Below are 17270 nucleotides of genomic sequence, written 5' to 3' on the forward strand. Positions count from 1 at the left end.
ATGGCCATAACATGGGGGGGGGGAGCTGAGCACATCACCGAGATATAACAGCAGGTCATCCGCATACACCCTACCCTTCTTGGAAAAACCTTTGTTTTTGGAAGAAACGTTTGTCCTCTGCGATCTTAAGTAGGTGATTACTATACAGTTTTTGCGCCTCTTCCAACCTGGCTCTATTTGTATCACTGGGAGACGTCACCATTGTGCACTCTGACCTTTGCACCTGATCTCTGAGTGCCTCCATGAGGCGTCTGCTCCTGGTCTTATGGGCACTAATCTTTTGTATGTAGACCCCCCTGAAGTAGGCCTTCAGAGTTTCCCAAACACAGGGAACTGAAGCGGAGCCCGCGTTTGTGCAAAAGAATTCAGTAATGGCCATGTCCACAGAGGCGTCCACATCGACTAGATGCATCCAGAACGGATGAAGTCTCCACAGCAAGGGGCCCCCACATCTCCCACCTCCCACTGAAAGGCACACCTTAAGCGGTGAATGATCAGATACACCCCTAGGTAGGTATTGAATATCCACAATGTGGGATAGTAAGGAGGGGGTACCGATCGCCATGTCTATCCGCGAGAGGGTGCGGTGTGAGCCGGAGTAACAGGAAAATTGTTGAGCAGTAGGATGGCGAATTCTCCATAAGTCGCTCAGGCCGCATTCCTCCAGCAGGCCGCCCATCTGTTTGTGTAGGCCCTGCAGAAAATTGATCCATCTGTGGTAGGAGGACATTATTATAGTCCCTGCCAAAAAAATATATATATAGGAATTCCCAGCCAATTATTATATCCCAGAATTGGAAGCTAAAATTTAACCTTTATTATAATAATTAAAATGACTCTTGTCAATAATCAATGAAAATATGTGCATAAATAACAAAACAACACAATTAAATCTATGATAAACAAATAATCGCTGGTGGTAACCACCCCCGATGGGGTAAAGTATCACAATATGCCTACGCTCGGTATGCCCTGTTATAAAATAACAAAAAAGATGTGTGGGCAAGGTGCGGGGACTATGCAGTAATGGCAGGTCTAGGGGTCCTATATGCCCTGTTCTCAGTCCTGAGCTAAACCTGCCCTAGGCGGCTTGTATGTCCTAAAAAGGACGCCCCCCGATCCGGAACCTGCCCTATCTCCTATAGTTAGCCCTAAGGATAAAGGGAACTAACTGTCTCACTAATCCGTGCACTATTTAAAATAAGGTTTACTAGTGACTAGGAGCTATGATATTCACAATAGAAGCACACGGGACCGATAGATGGACTAGGGCAACAAGAAACAAAGTATACTAAGGTAGTCTGTAAGTATAGCAAGGAACTAATACTAAACTGTGCAGTACAAATATTGTGTATTCTTTGTGATAAGTACGATGGTATAAGCAACTAACAGCGGTAGCGGTATATACTGCCAAAATTCTATGAAATAGATGATGATATTCCTAAAGGATATAACCAGCTACATAAGCAATAGTTAATCAGTTTAGATAGACAGACAACCTATAGTTCCACAGCTCTAAGTGGCCAGATTACTACCGTATTGCGCTCACATTCACCTGAGCACACAGATGTAACAACCACATGAGCTCCAAAAGGTATATACCATGGTGATATAATATATAAATCACATGTATGCAGCAGTATGGCCGCCCGATATACTCCTGAGCCAGCAATCTCCGCGGCTCTGCAATATCACCGCAACCGACAGACCCCCACCGGTGCAGGCACTAAGTGGTCATAAAACAGCGAATGATATAGAGGGAATAAAACTTTCAGAAGTATCTAGATTTTATACTCATCTCAACACCCTCAGTTGCGGTCTCAACGCGTTTCATATCCTGTAATCCTCAGGAGACCCGATATTAGGATAGTGGATATTGTCCATGCTAGCAATGTTTTGCATGAACGCCATAGACGTGGTAGATGTCCATGATTCATCTCACCTCTACAGCGTTCCCGCTGATCTTTAAAGATCAAGGTCCCACCCCTCAAAGGAGAGTGGACAGCGTGTCTGGAATATCGCGATAGCATTCGCCACACTGATAAGGAATCCAGACACCCTGAGACCCACCAAAAACATGGCGTCTAACAGATCAGCGACAGATCCGCATACAAGGCACTTCCCCCGAATCAAAAATCTCCAAAGATATGGGGGAACCCTGATCGGCGACTGATTCTTTGATAGAGCATACAGCCACCTAGACTGATGTGTATCGCGGATGACATATAGTTCATCTTAAAGGAGCGGACTCCCACACTACAGGGGGAATGTAAAAAAAATGGATGACGTAAATTAACTTATAGTGGTGATTAAAGCAAATAGGTGATAAGCCCATACGTCTAATATTCCCTAGATGGTGCAGATCTGAACCAGCATAACTATAGCATGCAATGTTTATAGCAACAAGAGTAATCCAAATATGTATATATAGTACTGGGTGGTTCCCACATCCTACCCTCAGAAACAACCATGATAGTTATCGGGCATTAGACTGAGCGTCTGTATATGCCGCTATGTACGCATAATTGGTGGCACTATTTTGTGTGTCGATATTCGCAGGACCAAAGAAACAAAATTATATAGAACAGCACAGAGTACATCATTGGGCTAAATAAAGCACGTGAAAGAAAGGGCTTCGTTCAGCCCGTTTGGCGCTGTGGATTTACATCTAAAAATCCACTGTGCCTCCTTCTGCAGAAGTTTTTTATTAAAATCTCCTTTTCTAATGGAGGGTCTCACCACCTCCAGGACAGCAAAATTAAGTAGAGTTGAGTCCCCCCCCCCCGTGAATCTCATTCATATGTCTCGCTAGAGGCGTATTACGGGCGTGCTCTATATCATTAACATGTTCACAAATACGCCTCCTGAACTCTTGGACAATTGGCAAATTCTCGCAACCAGAAACTTTGACCCGTGGTAGATGCTACATTGACCTTCGTACATCTCATGAAATTGCATGCTGTGCAACCACTACATTTGTAATTCCCCACCGTTTTTCTGCCTAACCATCCGGTTTGGGGTGTGGGGCGTGAGTAATGGCTCCGTACTAGGCGGTCATCCAAACTCCGACCCTTTCTGTACGTAATGAGTGGACGTTCGGGTATCACCTTTTTCAGGCTGGGATCCGCCCTAAGGATGGGCCAAAATTCATTCAAAATCTCATATATTTGGGGTGATCTTTCATCAAATGTTCCTATAATCCTTGTGAGGTTGTCTCCCTCCTCTTTTATCCTAGGAACCAATAGATCCCTCCGTCTCACGTCTTTAGAATACTGATATGCTCGTTTTAGGGCCCACTGTGGGTAGCCTCGTGAGGAGAACCTCTCTCTGAGCTTGTCTGCTTCCTTATAGAAGTTCTCATCCGAGGAGCAATTTCTTTTAATCCTTAAATATTGCCCCTTAGGTACCCCCCTTTTCAGGGACTGGGGATGATTGCTTAGGACTGAGAACAGGGCATATAGGACCCCTAGACCTGCCATTACTGCATAGTCCCCGCACCTTGCCCACACATCTTTTTTGTTATTTTATAACAGGGCATACCGAGTGTAGGCATATTGTGATACTTTACCCCATCGGGGGTGGTTACCACCAGCGATTATTTGTTTATCATAGATTTAATTTTGTTGTTTTGTTATTTATGCACATATTTTCATTGATTATTGACAAGAGTCATTTTAATTATTATAATAAAGGTTAAATTTTAGCTTCCCATTCTGTGATATAACATTATTATAGTCCCCTATGATAAGTACAGGGAGATCGGGCAAAGTGGCAGTGTAAGCCATAACCTTTTTAAGGACGTCAGCGTTATATGGGGGCGGGACGTAGATAGCCACTATAATCACAGCAGTCCCACGAATATCACAGTGCAGGCAGACAAACCGCCCCCCACTGTCTACATTAGAAGCGTGGCAGACAAACGGGATCTGTCTGTGTACCAAGACACTGACTCCCCTAGCATGTGTGGAGTATGTAGAATGAAATGCACACTGGACCCAGGGTTTCTGAAGCAATCGCACATCATCCTTGGTCAAGTGTGTCTCAGAGAGACATACTATCGCCGGTTGGAATTGTTGGAGATAAGAGAATATAGCACACCTTTTTGTGGCGTCTAATATTCCACGCAACTATTTAGTCCTCTAATATTCCACGCAACTACATTCACAGTAATCGCTGGCGCAGCCATTGTACCACAGTAAAGAAAATGAGATTTACAGAATTATTCATCATAATGCAGCTCCCTCTCACACGGCACCGGTACTGGAAACCATCCGCAACTGCGCGGAGATACACAGAAAAAAAAAAGGGAAAAAAGACAAAAAAGATAGAAAAACAGCAAAGACGTGATTCCCTATCTAGAGAACCAGTGAGGCTTTAGAATTTTTTTTTTAGCTCTTTGCAAAGCAGACAGAACATACAGTACATGCGTAGAATATCATAACAAAGTCCCGACTCCCGCCCCGCATGATAAAAACATACTGAATGAGTCCCCATGGCAAAACTGAAGAACGTCATAACCCGGAAGGTTAGGCAGGTAGCTTTAATAAAGTAGAACTTCTGTTTCAACTGTAGATAGTGACAAACAGTTAGCAACCGAACCGAGGGCGACAGGCGCAGCAAGCATCACCCATCCTATCCGAGGTTGCGCTCATTCCGGTCCAGCCAATGCAGGGCATCTTTGGAAGATTCAAAAATGTGTGTGGTGCCCAGTGCAAAAACTTTAAGCTTTGCAGGATAAAGTGTGGAGAATGGGACTTGTAGCGCTCTCAGGCGCCATCGTATATCCACAAACTGTGCCCTACGTTTCTGGACCTCAGCGGAAAAATCAGGGTAGACAGCAATTTTGGCCCCTTCTATGGTTAGATCAGCATGGTCCCTGGCAAGACGGAGTATGGCATCTCGGTCCCGGAAGTGAAGAATGCGCATGATGACAGGGCGCGGGGGGGGGGCCCAGGCGGAGGAGCTCGGAACGGCACTCTATGCGCCCTTTCAATGGCGAACAGACTGGACAGTTTATCAGGCCCCATTTTGTCTTTAAACCAAGTTTCGAAATAGGTGACAGCATCCCTGCCCTCCGCCTTTTCAGGAACACCCAGCAAGCGCACATTGTTGCGTCTCAGTCTGTTCTCCAAGTCGTCAGATTTATTAATAAGTAGGGATACATTATGCACAACTCTCTGCAAGTCACGCTTCACAGGCTGTAGTTGGTCCTCTAGCTCGCTGACCCGTCCCTCAACTTCACAAATACGCTCTTTCACTTTCCTCATGTCTTGCCGCACAAGATTAATATCTTCCTTCACACTCCCTATATGTGTGTGTAGGGAGGCACTGACCTGTGTTAGAGCGGCATACACATCTTTAATGGTGGGGTTGTCAGCAGGAGGTAAAAGCTGCGTGGCAGACATGGTTCCCCGCACTTGCGTCGCTGCCTGTCCCACCGGGCCTGTAGTGCTCTTACCGGGCTCATTCTCCTCCCCGCCATCTCGCTCGGTGCCAACCTCCTGTTGTGAGGAGTCAGAGTCTCCATCAGGCAGGCTGGGTCAGGCTGTATACTGTGTGTGTGGTGTTACACTGGGTCATGCTGTATACTGTGTGTGTGGTGTTACACTGGGTCAGGCTGTAAACTGTTTGTGTGTGTGGTGTCTGTTACACTGGGTCAGGCTGTATACTGTGTGTGTGGTGTTACACTGGGTCAGGCTGTATACTGTGTGTGTGGTGTTACACTGGGTCAGGCTGTATACTGTGTGGTGTCTGTTACACTGGGTCAGGCTGTATACTGTGTGTGGTGTTACACTGGGTCAGGCTGTATACTGTGTGTGTGGTGCTACACTGGGTCAGGCTGTATACTGTGTGTGTGGTGTCTGTTACACTGGGTCAGGCTGTATACTGTGTGTGGTGTTACACTGGGTCAGGCTGTATACTGTGTGTGTGGTGTTACACTGGGTCAGGCTGTATACTGTGTGTGGGGTGTTACACTGGGTCAGGCTGTATACTGTGTGTGGTGTTACACTGGGTCAGGCTGTATACTGTGTGTGTGGTGTTACACTGGGTCAGGCTGTATACTGTGTGGTGTCTGTTACACTGGGTCAGGCTGTATACTGTGTGTGTGGTGTTACACTGGGTCAGGCTGTAAACTGTGTGTGTGGTGTTACACTGGGTCAGGCTGTAAACTGTTTGTGTGTGTGGTGTCTGTTACACTGGGTCAGGCTGTATACTGTGTGTGTGGTGTTACACTGGGTCAGGCTGTATACTGTGTGTGTGGTGTTACACTGGGTCAGGCTGTAAACTGTGTGTGTGGTGTTACACTGGGTCAGGCTGTAAACTGTTTGTGTGTGTGGTGTCTGTTACACTGGGTCAGGCTGTATACTGTGTGTGTGGTGTTACACTGGGTCAGGCTGTATACTGTGTGTGTGGTGTTACACTGGGTCAGGCTGTATACTGTGTGGTGTCTGTTACACTGGGTCAGGCTGTATACTGTGTGTGGTGTTACACTGGGTCAGGCTGTATACTGTGTGTGTGGTGCTACACTGGGTCAGGCTGTATACTGTGTGTGTGGTGTCTGTTACACTGGGTCAGGCTGTATACTGTGTGTGGTGTTACACTGGGTCAGGCTGTATACTGTGTGTGTGGTGTTACACTGGGTCAGGCTGTATACTGTGTGTGGGGTGTTACACTGGGTCAGGCTGTATACTGTGTGTGGTGTTACACTGGGTTAGGCTGTATACTGTGTGTGTGGTGTCTGTTACACTGGGTCAGGCTGTATACTGTGTGTGGTGTTACACTGGGTCAGGCTGTATACTGCGTGTGTGGTGTCTGTTACACTGGGTCAGGCTGTATACTGTGTGTGGTGTTACACTGGGTCAGGCTGTATACTGCGTGTGTGGTGTTACACTGGGTCAGGCTGTATACTGTTTGTGTGTGTGGTGTCTGTTACACTGGGTCAGGCTGTATACTGTGTGTGTGGTGTTACACTGGGTCAGGCTGTATACTGTGTGTGTGGTGTTACACTGGGTCAGGCTGCATACTGTGTGTGGTGTATGTTACACTGGGTCAGGCTGTATACTGTGTATGTGGTGTTACACTGGGTCAGGCTGTATACTGTGTGGTGTCTGTTACACTGGGTCAGGCTGTATACTATGTGTGTGTGTGCGCGTGTGTGTGCGCACACGCGCCTGTCTCTGTGTATGAGAACTGTGAATGGAAACATGCAGTGTGGAAGTGTATGTGTATAAAGTGTGTTTCTGTATGTAATGTGCTCAGTAAATGTACTATGTGTGTTTAAAGGTTTCATGTATGTATGTACACATGTACAGTATGTGTATATGATGTATGCATGTAGTGTGTGTGTGTGTATATGATGTATGTATATGGTGTATGCATGTACAGTATGTGTATGTGATATGTATATGTGTATACATGTACAGTAAGTGTATATGTGTATGCATGTACAGTATGGGTGTATATGATGTATGTATATGTGTATGCATGTACAGTATGGGTGTATATGATGTATGTGTATGCATATGTGTATGCATGTACAGTATGGGTGTATATGATGTATGTGTATGCATTAAAGTATGTGTGTAAATGATGTAAGTGTATGCATATGGTGTATGTATGCATGCACAGTATATGTGTATATAATGTATGTATATGGTGTATGTATGTACAGTATATGTGTAGATGTGAGCCCCAGAGAAGAGCAGAAACATGGACAGGTTATCCCTAGAACTACAACCCCCATTATGCCCTGTTAACACTTCATGATGAGAGTTGTAGTTATGCAGTTTCTGTCTCTCCAGATTGCAGCACTACAATCTCCATCATGTCCTACTGGCAGCTCATGATAGGAGTTGTAGTTTTGCAGTCTTCTGTCTCTCCAGGTTACGGCACTACAACCTCATCATGGCCTGCTGGCAGTTCATGATGGGAGTTGTTCTTCAGCTGGGGTCGGTTGTGTACGAAGTGGAAGGAAAGGGGGAGGCCCAGGTAGGGCAGACAGCCCGGGCCCAGGGTATATTTAATTCGCCACTGGTCCCACCTCTGTCTTCTGTGCATCTTTTCCTGGCTCTGGCAGTGTGTTTCCAAAAGAGTTAAGTGGCAATGTTCAGCATTGCCACTTAACTCTTTCCTGGCAGGCTGGACAGGAGGCATACAACCTATGCCTTCTGCTTAGCGCTCACCCATTTCAAATGGTCTGCTCAGAAGCAGAAGTTTTCTGCTCATGAGCAAGAGACCCCATAGAGCAGGGAACCCTGCTGTCATGAGGGGATTCCCCGCTCCTTTTCAGTAAGGAGCAGCGCTAATGCACTTCTCCTTACTCTAGGGCTGGGGAGTAACCCGCTCCACATTAAGGCTAGGTTCCCACTATGTAACTGTGCAGCTGTATTTTTTATGCGGCTGTAAATGTGCGGATGAAACTACGGCCGTGGGAAAAAATAGGCATGCGGCTCAAAACATACGGTCATTTACTTGGAAATCTGGTTCAACTAAAAATAACAAATAAAATCTTAAGAAAGTGATGCAAACACCTCTGGATGCATCTGGGAAAGCAGGGAACACAGTTTACATGAATTGCTATTACCGGGGTTTGCGATCCTCTGCACTAATGCCGATGTCTCTCATGGTTAATCTATTAAAATAATAAAACACATTTTCGTTGTAATAAAGTGCCTTTCGTTGTTCAATAATTAAATTTAAACTAATCCATCATTTTGCAATTAAATATACTGTTAAAATAAATAGATATATAAATAAATGTATATTTTTATATATATATATATATATATATATATATATATATATATTTTTTTTTTTTTTTTTTGACAGTATATTTAATTGCAAAATGATGGATTCATTAGAATTAAATTATTGAACAACGAAACTGAATTTATTTAATCGAAAATGTGTTTTATTAATTAAATATTAATTAGTACAGGAAGCTCCATAAGCCGTTAATTCATATTGCCGGCAAAAGAGCATTCTGTACTAATCATCACTTTACTTTAATGAAAACATCAAATGTTTCTTCTAATTATGTTATCACATTAGCATTATTAGAAGAAACATTTAGAAGTATATGTGCGCTCAGCTGATTGGCTGATTGGCTGAGCGCACGTATAATTAGCGGGTCCGCAGCACAGTGACTTCATTGTGCTACGGACCAGCGAAGAGACAACATCGGGGTGAGTATAGAGCTCTCCCCACCCCCTCCCCAGCACTGCACCCCTCCCAGCAAGGAAGGGGGGGTCAGTTAACCCCTTCCTTGCTGGGATGGGTGCAGTCTGACATCAGTCTGGCCCCCAAGGGGTTAAGGGGGATGCAATACATCCTCCCTTAACCCTTTGGGGGCCAGACTGTAAGCAGCAATCTGTAAAGATGCTGCATACTGTAAGGAGCACAACACCGCTCACAAAGATGGGTGTTGTGCTCCTGTTTGTGTGTTTTTTGTGTGTTTCTCCCTTTTTGTTTTTCAGATATCGGTATCCTGGGGATTACGTCGGATTCCGTGGACTACGTCGATGACCAGCGTTTTTTTTTTTTTTTTATAAAATGGTCAATGAGGGGTGTGGGGGTGTTTTTATTTGAATAAAAATTTTTTAACTTGTGTCTTGTCTTTATTTCTTTACTTTATAATAGACGGAATCCATTACTAAGTTGGGGCCTAGTGTTAGCCGGTATAAAATGGCTAACACTAACCCCCTATTATTACCCCAGTACCCAATGCCACCAGGGGTACTGGGAAGAGTCGGGTGCCAGTGGTCCCGGAGCGTCAAAATTGGTGCTCCTGGACCGGGCGGCAGCAGGCTGGTAAGATTTAGGCTGGGGAGGGCCTAAACCAATGGCTCTTCCCACCCTGGTGTTACCAGGCTGCTGTCGTTTGGTTTTTAACCCGGCTGGTTATAAAAATAGGGGGGACCCTATGCGTTTTTTTTAAAATAAATAAATAATTAAAAAAAAACGCATAGGGTCCACACCCCTCATTGACCATTTTATAAAAAAAAAAAAACGCTGGTCATCGACGTAGTCCACGGAATCCGACGTAATCGCCAGGATACCGATATCTGAAAAACAAAAAGGGAGAAACACACAAAAAACACACAAATAGGAGCACAACACCCATCATTGTGAGCGGTGTTGTGCACCTTACAGTATGCAGCATCTTTACAGATCGCTGCTTACAGTCTGGCCCCCAAGGGGTTAAGGGAGGATGTATTGCATCCCCCTTAACCCCTTGGGGGCCAGACTGATGTCAGACTGCACCCATCCCAGCAAGGAAGGGGTTAACTGACCCCCCCCCTTCCTTGCTGGGAGGGGTGCAGTGCTGGGGAGGGGGTGGGGAGAGCTGTATACTCACCCCGATGTTGTTTCTTCGCTGGTCCGCAGCACAATGAAGTCACTGTACTGCTGACCGGCTCATTATATGTGCGCTCAGCCGATCAGCCAATCAGCTGAGCGCACATATAATGCTAAATGTTTCTTCTAATAATGCTATTGTGATAACATAATTAGAAGAAACATTTGATGTTTTCATTAAAGTAAAGTGATGATTAGTACAGAATGCTCTTTTGCCGGCAATATGAATTAACGGCTTATGGAGCTTCCTGTACTAATTAATATTTAATTAATAAAACACATTTTCGATGAAATTCAGTTTCGTTGGTCAATAATTTAATTCTAACGAATCCATCATTGTGCAATTAAATATACTGTCAATAAATAAATATATATATAAATATACATTTATTTATAGATCTATTTATTTTAACAGTATATTTAATTGCAAAATGATGGATTCGTTAGAATTAAATTATTGACCAACGAAAGGGACTTTATTACAAAGAAAATGTGTTTTATTAATTTAATATATTAACTATTAGAGGCATCGGCATTCTGCATCATTGCCGGCTATTTTTGAAGTACTCCGTACGGACCGCCTGTCAATCTACGGCCGCATGTCCAGCCGCAAACAATGGTCTTGTTCATTTTTTACGGGTCCGTTTACGATCGGGCCGTACATTCATACATAGTGTGCACTGTGCAGCCGTATATCCTATACTTTCCAGCGTACGCATGAACCACCAAAAATACCGCCGCACAATTACAGCCGCAAATACAGCAAATATAGTCTGAACCTGGCCTTAGTGGTAAAAAACACCACCTCCAGTGTGGAGTCGGGTTGCGACCCATGTGCGACTATTACAACTAGTTGCACATGATAAATTGTGCCTATTTTCAGCATAAGCTGAAGAAGGCAAGGTCGGCATATATCTGGGAAAAGTCACAAAATCTTGCACAGCTATGCAGACTTTTTCACGTCAGAAAAGCTGTCTAAATCATTGATAAATCTCCTCCTCTGTATATACTCTGGCGGGATTCCATGCGGCGGCACAGAAAACTGACTACAATGACAGAGCAAACAATGTTAATTGCGGCTCCAGATGCACTTTACATTGTCTGCTATGGTTAATTGGACTGCGGGCACACCTAAATGCACCAGTATTCCAATTAAAAAGAAATAAAGTTTATCGGCTAGTACTGCAGTACCGGCCGAGATGGACTTCACAAACAGCGACCGTTCTGTGACACGGCTGTGTCACAGAACGGGCACTGTTATATTCTGTGTTAACTCAGCCGAAAGTAGGTAAGAAATATACTGTGTATAAGTTGAGTAATATACAGAATAAGGCCATGTCCCCACTCTGTAAAACACCAGCTGTTCCGTGACCCAGCTGGGTCATGGAATGGCCGGTGTCAGAAAAGATCACTCTAGCCGGTACTCTTTACAGCCACGGAATTCAGATGCGGGCGCATCAGTGCGCTCCTACATCGGAATTCCCCAGGCGCGCTAATAACATTTTCTAATCTTGTCTCCCTCTCTGCTATCCCTTCTGCATCCTCTCTATAACCTCTTTGGTGCCATCTACATTGTACTTGCTACCTGAGCTCAGAAAATGGCATGTAACTGGCTCGCCCAATCAGTCTGTATGTATGTAAAAGTGTGCCTGTGTGCAAATTATGTGCATAAAGACATGCTTGTGTGTATGTTAAAAAACTAAAACTAAGTGACATCACTATGTTTAAAAAGTAAAAGCACTGGGGAGCAGGGATGGGGAGAAAGGAATGCTGGGGGACAGTGCCAGGCCAGATGAGTATATGAGGGGTTCTACAGTTGTTTGCTATGGGGCCCCATGATTCCTAGCTATGCCCCTGCTTTACCATACTAATTGATGTGGCCCACTTTATGCATTACCACTTTTCACTACTATATTTCATTTTTTTTCTTGTTACCAATTACTATATATAGTAGCATTGCTGTTATATTATATTGCCATAAATATTGCACATATAGTTTACCTCAAAGTATTGCCATAATGTCTGGTCAAAGATATTGCTCATTCTCTGTCTTCTCTTCTGCACAGGTCATACCTGTTATACACTCACCAGCCACTTTATTAGGTACACCTGTCCAACTGCACGTTAGCACTTAATTTCTAATCAGCCAATCACATGGCGGCAACTCAGTGCATTTAGGCATGTAGACATGGTCAAGACAATCTCCTGCAGTTCAAACCGAGCATTAGTATGGGGAAGAAAGGTGATTTGAGTGCCTTTGAACGTGGCATGGTTGTTGGTGCCAGAAGGGCTGGTCTGAGTATTTCAGAAACTGCTGATCTACTGGGATTTTCACGCACAACCATCTCTAGGGTTTACAGAGAATGGTCCGAAAAAGAAAAAACATCCAGTGAGCGGCAGTTCTGTGGGCGGAAATGCCTTGTTGATGCCAGAGGTCAGAGGAGAATGGGCAGACTGGTTCGAGCTGATAGAAAGGCAACAGTGACTCAAATAGCCAACTGTTACAACCAAGGTAGGCAGAAGAGCATCTCTGAACACACAGTACATCGAACTTTGAGGCAGATGGGCTACAGCAGCAGAAGACCACACCGGGTGCCACTCCTTTCAGCTAAGAACAGGAAACTGAGGCTACAATTTGCACAAGCTCATCGAAATTGGACAGTAGAGGATTGGAAAAACGTTGCCTGGTCTGATGAGTCTCAATTTCAGCTTGAACATGACAATGAGTTCACTGTACTCAAATGGCCTCCACAGTCACCAGATCTCAATCCAATAGAGCATCTTTGGGATGTGGTGGAACGGGAGATTCGCATCATTGATGTGCAGCCGACAAATCTGCAGCAACTGTGTGATGCCATCATGTCAATATGGACCAAAATCTCTGAGGAATGCATCCAGCACCTTGTTGAATCTATGCCACGAAGAATTGAGGCAGTTCTGAAGGTAAAAGGGGGTCCAACCCGTTACTAGCATGGTGTACCTAATAAAGTGGCCGGTGAGTGTATGTTCACTGTTCTCTGCCATCCCCTATATTTAATCCATGCCTTTTAAAAGGGTCATAGTTATTGTTGCTGCTGTCTTCTTGTCATCTATTTACTTGCAAACGCCACAGAAAAGACGCCAATTTTTCCGCAAATTTCTGCTCCTTCTACAAGACAAGCGAGGCGCTCACTTGATGAGAAGGCGGGGAAATAGGGGTGGGGACAATAAAGCAAGGAGCAGATTTGTCCTCCTCCTGTGCCTGATTTATGATGACTTATGGTGCGTTTACACAGAGAGATTTATCTGACAGATTTTGGAAGCCAAAGCCAGGAATGGATTTGGCAAGAGGAGATATCTCAATCTTTCCTTTATGACCTTTTCTCTGTTCATAGTCTGTACCTGGCTTTGGCTTAAAAAATCTGTCAGATAAATCTCTCTGTGTAAACGCACCATTACACCTGCTGCGTGCTGATCAGGCTTGCACCTCTTCGTAAATCCAGCAGGGTGATTGAAAGCAGGGCCTAATTTAAGACCGGCATATTAGTGTTGGGGACAAGACAACTTTGATCCTCAATTATGCCTGTGCTGAGTGCTCTCTAATGCAAGTGTGGTTTGTCCTATACTTTCCACAGTTTTTTAGTGATCAAAAATTGTGAACAAGGCAATCACACCTCTTAGTCAATGACTGTGTAGCATCTGCTTTTCTGTACATACCCTGGGTATTGTAACGCACTGCAGAATATTTAGCACTATAGTAAATAGATAGTTATTATTAATATTATTATCAACCCCAAAATTTGTATCCAGCATGTTTTATTAGGCCGTACATGGCCAAATGATAAAAATGAGAATTTACACTGTAACTTAGATGGCTGAAAATAAATGACTTCATGAGGAGTACAGTATGAAACTTAGGACAACTTGTCTCAGAAGGACTATTAACTTTATTCCAAACTGTGTGGACTCAATGTTATTTATCAATGTTTTAAGAAAATTATTGTTTTTATTCTCTACAGTTTTGTGTGTTGCTATTTTATTTACTGTTTTAAAAAGAAAAGATGCTGAAACGCAATGAAAAATGCCACTGTTTTTATATGTACACAACCTTTTTGGCAAAGTGTTAATTTTTTACCAACAGCCATGTTACAATTTTATTCATTTACTTAAAACATGCAGTTAATTAATTTTTCAAGAAAACTATTTTGTAAAAACAGTTGCATTTCATTGGAAACATTTGTCATTTGTTTTAAAGTAAGCAACATAAAAAAGGTAACCTGCTGTCTGGCACAGTACATCTTTTATTTAAATTATGCCAAAAAGACAATGCTACTTAATTAGCTATTGTAGATAGAAAGATGAAATAGCAATAAAATGGTTTATAACAATTAATTTTAGTTAGGAATACTATGACAACAAAAGCACCAGATGAATAATTGACAGAAACAATGAAGAATAAAACTGAAAGCTGGATCAGACAGGATCTGATACAACTGGTGCTTTTTTGCACAGTTTTTTCAATCTGTAATACATTGACTTTTATAAAAAAAAAATTAAAAAAAAAGTAGGAAAACCTACACTTTTCTTTCTATCTTTTTCTGGTCCAAAAATAGTTAGACCGTAAACGACAGATGATAGACAAAACAACTTTAATTTTTCATGTATTTCATCATTATATCAGTTATTGAGTTATTACCTAAATAAACATTCTTATGGTAAAAGTAACAAATAATACAACAAAATTGTTTTTTTTGTTTATAAAGTACACTTTTTGCACTGCAAATGTATTTAGAAACTGTGCAAAACATTAAAAACATTTGCTTTAAGTAACACATGTGTTGAAACTTAAAACTACAGATGAGGGAAGCAGCCCAAAATTTGTTGCACAGGCTTCGAAAGTTTTGGGTAAAATTTGTTAATATTCGTGAATAGAATCTTAATTAATTTCAATAATCAGACAGACAACAGACAAACAATATAAGCCACAGTACTGGGACTATTACAGAACAAACTTGTTAAAGCATGTTCTTGTTAGGCTATGTTCACATTGCGTATATGTACGGACCGCGAACTTACGCCCGTAGTCTACTTACGCTTACCGAGCGCCCTACGTAGCGATCTGACAGCGGTCTTTTACTTGGAAATCTTCGCCTATCCCCGGACACCCCACAGAACCTTTTGGATCGGCACAAAAAGCTTGCAAAATAAAGAAATCACCACAACGTACAGGACCGCATGTTACGCTACGGGCGTAAGTTACGGCATTTCCGTCCTCAAACAATGGTCTGGTTAATTTTTTACGGTGCCGCGTATGATCCGGGCGTAAGTTCGTACGTAGTGTGAACTGTACAGCCGTACATCGTATACTTTCCATTGTACACAAACTACGTAAGTCTCCGGCCGCTTATTCACGGAACGCGCTACGTCCGGAGACTTACGTAGTGTGAACATAGCCTTAAAGTGTAAAAATTGGAAAATTACAATTTAAAAAAAAATATATATTCAGCCAGTCATTCATCCAATTTTCACCATGGACAGCAGTGGACATTGGTGAGACAGCGGCAGAAAATGGGGAATCTTTCTATTAAAATTTTTCACACGTTCCAATACCCCATGAAGCACCCTTTCATCTGCCCTTGTGTTGCAATAATTTGTCTTCTGTAAGGATGTTCAAGTGTCTAAAGAAGTCTGTCCCTTTTGAGGGTTTGACCAGTGGCAGCTGGAGAGGTAGCAGTCGAGGGGCCAAAGTGGTGGAACATGGGGTCATGGTAGTGGCCATCCTAACAGGATTGGATGTAGGTTGCAACTCACAGTAAGACCAGGTCAGGTCAGGTCAGTAATAGGCAGGCTGTTATTGTCGAATTGATCCCGCAAAGTTCCAGATCCACAGCAGTCAGTAGTCAATCCTACAGCCAGCAATCAAGGGAAGGGTTCGAACTGTTCTAGGTTTATCCAAAGCTTCCTGACTAATGATCCTGCAAAGGTTGATTGTGGTCAAGAACTGAGGCCGAAGAAACTCCACCCAGACTCTTGCCCACTCTACTCAGAGGATCTTTTTGAGGAATGGGAGGACAGTCAGCATCTTGAAGGCAGCACTGAAATTTCAGGGGTTGTTAGGCCCACATGCAGTCAAGAGAGCCAGGCAGGGTATCTTTGTACAAAGAAAGGTGATGTTAAGACATGTGACTAGAGGAAGACAGCCTTGAAGAGGAAACCATAATCCCCGATAATGATAATGTTGCAGACATGGGGAATCTGGTAGCACAGGCGTCGTCATCTTCATCAGGGCCCGAAGATGTGTTTGCTCCACCAAGCTAGCATCAGGTCCCAAGAGCAACTTTTGTTTCCAGGGGCAAAAGGGTGCACCAAGGGATACACCATCAGTTAGCTGACAGACTAGCATTCAGGAAGGCCCAGGGAACACAAAGGGGTTGAACAATAGCTAACTGACAGAGTAGCATTTGGGAAGGCTCAGACACTATATGGGTACCCCAAGACAGCAGCCGCACTCAACATCAGTCAAACAGTGCACCTGCTACAAAGACACCCCCACTGCGTTTAGAGTTTTTCCATCTCGGTTCCGGCAAAGAGCTTGATAATATATTTTCCATCTGTGATCATAAAGTAGGTTGGGTTTGGATTCAAAACCAGGTACAATTTCTATGCGGCAGCACATGGAACGCCGCCATCACGCTGGCAGCCCCCACACCACTTTTTGTCTGTAAACAACAATGGCTGCAGCTAACATTGCACAGCCCCATCTCTGCAAGTCAGAATTATGCAGCCTTGCTTGGAAGTTGTAGGTCCCTCACATCTACCTCTGCCTCCTCCATCTGGACCAGGGGGAAAACACTGCCACTGTTGAGACAAGAGTCGCTGTCTGAAGCGATCACAAGAAGACCGCAGTATGCTAGCACCCACCCTGCGGCAAAGAT

Source organism: Dendropsophus ebraccatus, chromosome 6 (assembly GCF_027789765.1).
Source record: "Dendropsophus ebraccatus isolate aDenEbr1 chromosome 6, aDenEbr1.pat, whole genome shotgun sequence".
In the NCBI taxonomy this organism is placed as follows: domain Eukaryota; kingdom Metazoa; phylum Chordata; class Amphibia; order Anura; family Hylidae; genus Dendropsophus; species Dendropsophus ebraccatus.